Source organism: Aythya ferina, assembly GCF_964211825.1.
Source record: "Aythya ferina genome assembly, chromosome: 11".
Lineage (NCBI taxonomy): Eukaryota > Metazoa > Chordata > Aves > Anseriformes > Anatidae > Aythya > Aythya ferina.
The window spans coordinates 20,109,506-20,113,439 of NC_140307.1; the positions used below are offsets into that span (position 1 = coordinate 20,109,506).

General features: G+C 46.5%; 1 long non-coding RNA gene across 1 annotated transcript; it reads right to left on the reverse strand.

Annotated features, from left to right (window-relative positions):
* Nucleotides 1-2,880: 2,880 nt before the first annotated feature.
* LOC311443056 lies at nt 2,881-3,746 on the reverse strand. Its single transcript, XR_014697053.1, has 2 exons — nt 3,615-3,746; nt 2,881-3,143 (listed from the first exon to the last, which is right to left on the reverse strand). It is a non-coding gene; the product is annotated as an uncharacterized lncRNA (long non-coding RNA).
* Between the last annotated feature and the right edge of the window lie 188 nt (nt 3,747-3,934).

The following is a 3,934-nucleotide window of genomic DNA, read 5'->3' on the forward strand; positions in this document are numbered from 1 at the left end:
CGCGCACTGTTGCTAGGGGGTCGTCTCTGTCCCTCTGGTGGTCGTGAAGATGAAGGCCGTAGTCTTCCTCAGCGTTGTGGTTCAACTTCTTTTTTTATTTGGTCATGTTGGCCCAGCATGAGACAGGAAGGCAGGATGTTGATACACTAGTTTAGCAACTTATCAGGAGATGGTTACATGAGCTTTGCAGCAGTGTCTTTGAACAAAAGAGGCAACTGAGATGCAGAAGGAGAGAAGGGGAGGGAGTTCTCTTTTTTGTTACATTAAGCAAAAGAATTTTCATAGTGTGTAGCCAAGCATTATACAGCTCCTTACTTCAGCAGGGAGCTTTCGCAACTCCCGCTCCTCAAACGGAACTCCTTGTTTTTATAATACAAAAGACAATGAACAAACATTTATTGTGTATTACAGGACTCTGCTACTAAAAATGACAAGGTTGTGGTGGGATTGCTCAGCACCTGGAGAGCAGTCTCTGAGGCCTTAAAGAGCCATATGGGGCCACAGTCAGACACGTGTGGTTTGCCAAACAGTGAGGGAGCTGCAGGCTCATTTACTGATCCGACAGCAATGCCATCGCCCCCCCCCCCCCCCCCCCCGCTGCTGCCATCATAGGCCTTTGCTGTTATGCCCCCTGTTGACCTGGATGTGCCTTTCGTCCCAGGCCCTATTGGCCTTGAAAAGGAGACAGAAGTGTTTCCCTTCAATCTGGGAAGAACAGGATACATAAGGCCCAAAGGCCGAATTGCTTAACAACTTAAAGCGAGACATTGTTCCCACAACTAGCCCTGGAATTCTCCGGTGTTTGTAATCAAGAAAAGGAATGGAAAATGGAGACTGTTAAGTCATGGTAGATATGGGAGCACTTCAACCAGTGTTATCAACTCCAACTATGCTCCCCCACTCATGGACATGTTTTAATTGATATCTTTTCTGATATGTATAGGCGTACTCAGGTTTAATATGTAAAAGCAATGTTCTGTATATTTAGAAAGCTCGATGTTCGTGTGTATGTGTTGGTAGAGCGTAGACTCCCACGCACCTAGTGCTGTTTACTTGCCCTTTATAAATATTACCAAATTCAGATTGAGTTGTATTGTCATTTATAACAAAAAGCATACTTACCTGCTGGTTTAAATATTTAGTTTCAAGGAGTTGTGGAACAAAAACAAACAAACAAACAAACAAACAAAAACTAATATTACTGTTGTTATCTAAAAATAGGATACTGCACAACAACAACCCCTCATGACCCATGGAGCTGTATATACAATAAAACAGCTTTAATTAATCATAAGGAAAATCATGCTGAGGATATCTCTGTATAATTAGGTCAATCGGTCTTTTAGTCCCTAGATAGCAGCTGAGGTACAGAAAGGAGACTACAAAGAACCTACAAGCTGATTGCACTTCTACCCATCCAGGGGCAATGTTTGTGAATCTGTGTTTAATATCCTCATACGCTTGTTGTCTTTCTCTCTGTCCTCCAGTCCTCTGTTGGATTCCTGTACTTACTTGCTGCTCCTAATCCCACAGCAATGCAACGTTTACTTTCTATCTCCAGATGCTTGTCTTTAGTTTGTATACAATTTTCTAGCTTTCTTTTTGAGGTTTTAGCCTCCCAGCAAGATTGCAGGCTCATATACTAGCAAGCTGTTAAATTTTGGACTACTGACCACACAAGTGCCACTGTACCACTGTACTATATGTCAATGTAACACCAAATAATCAAGGCTGCTTTTCAGCTGCATTGTGGCAACTGTGTTCAGAAACTTTTCGTGTAACACTCACCTACACATTCTGGATTTTATTGTTTATTGTAACTGATGTAAGCACACCTACATGGAAAGTAACTCCCCCCACAGAAATCTGAGTAAAGAAAGCTAGAATAAATTAGCTTGAAGTTGTATAGCAAATAGTATGTTTGAAGCCGTCAGCTTTGAAAGTGCTGTATGACTTCAGGGATGACAGCATGAAAAGGAAATACTTTAATTAATATGTTACTTCTTAAGAACTCTCTGTCCTGATTAAGTAAACATGACTACAGAGAGGGTACAGCCTTACTGTCATAATAAATAAATGGAGTAAAACAGGGCATTACAAAAAGCTCTGTTCAACAGAAGTTCGTCTTGATAACACATGACTTGATTCTTGACAACACTTCAGAAAAATCTGGTCATAGTTATTCAATGACAGGCAAACTGGCAAGCCCTGGTGCACTGCTGAGGGCAATAAGTCTCCCCAGCCAACTGTCCTTCCTCAGCACTAGATATTTCTGTCCCTGCAGGAGGGGCAGCAAAATGGAGCACGAACCCACTCTTCAATCCCCCAGTACAAAGCCACATTTTCAGACACAGTTTTATAAGCAGTGGGTTTAGCAGTTGACTTTCCCTCTCCTCCCTGGCTGGTCATTCATGCTTGTGTGCCCTCTCACACTTGTGCTGGTTCAATTGGTAAAACACAGTGAGTTAAATGACTCAGAGAGGAGCACAAGAGCATTAAGAACAGTTGAACTGGAACATACCTGGGGGTGTTTTCTCAGGCACCAATGCTGGCTTAACAGGGTCCCAGCTTCGACTGCTCATTCTGACTCCCGCACTGCTCACCGCCCCCTCAGTTGACATATGGAAGTCTATGCAAATTGTGATCATGGAAACAATTTCAGCTACACATACAAAAATATCTCACCCCCCTCACATCATATTTTTTAATTCTGGCCCATTTCAGGAACCCAATTCATTTTGTGGCCCCAAAGCCTTCATGCTGATAACCCTGCTAGGGAATTATGAACTGGGTGAAAGGCGCAGGGGATGGCAACTCTTTATCCACCTGAGGAAGAGTGACATGAGACTACGTGCTCAGGAAAATGAACCTACCATAATATAACAAAGTGTAGTAGTGTTTACTTTTGGAGAACATCACTGCAGAGAACAACAATGCTCAGCCTCCACCCAAGGCTCAATTACCACACTCGTGTCCTCTCCGGCAGGGTCTGTTCCAAGCAGGTGCTTGCCCCAAGCTCTGCAGAGCTGCCCGAGCACTCCAATGTGTGCCAGAATCTGCTCTCAGCCCTTGCGCAGAACGGGAGTGCCTTTCTCCAAGATCCAGCAGTTTTACACAACTCTGATCTAGGCAACTTCCTTCAGCTAGGTCAAAAAGAGGATTTGCTCATACCACTTGGGCATATGAAATGTTTATCACTCAGGAGCCTGACAGTAACAACATTTAGACCAGGGTACAAACTGGTCCCAAGTATTGTAGGCTGGCAATTAGAAGAAAATGTATAGCTATAAGACCAGTGAGGAGGGGGAGTAACATTTTGACAGCATTACTAGAGGCAGTCTAATTACTTTTAAGTTAGAACATGGCTATGGAAGGAATCACATGGCTGCTGGGCCTTTGAGGTTTCATTCATCTGACATCCTTGAAGGAATGTTAAGACAGGCACGCACGGCTTCCTAGAACACCGTGCCACCCTCACAGGAACCGCAGGAACTATTGGAAATGGTGCAAAGAACCGTGCCTTTTGTGGGGAACGGAAGAGAGAAAAAGCTGCACAACGCAAATTTGTGACTTCAAGATTTGAAGCCAGGGCACAGAAGGGGCACCCAGCCTACGTGAAAATCGCTGCTGATGTACCAACAGCCCACGCTGCGACTTCTCACACCGCAAGTCCTCCCTCACGCGGCGGGGCTCAGCGCCGCCGGGCACTGCGGGCCCGTCCCCTCGTCGGGGCTGCCTCGGCGGGGCTCGAACCTGCAGCCCTGGGCGTGAGCGAGCGGCGCAGGCGCGGCGGGGACTGGCAGCGCCCAGCCCGGCCCCTCAGCGGCCGCCCTGCCCCGCGCCTCCGGTGCGCGCCGGGACTGGGGCTGGGGCTGGGGCTGGCGCTGGGGCGGAGGCGCGGCTATGCCCGGAGCGCGGCGCCGGTCGCTGTGAC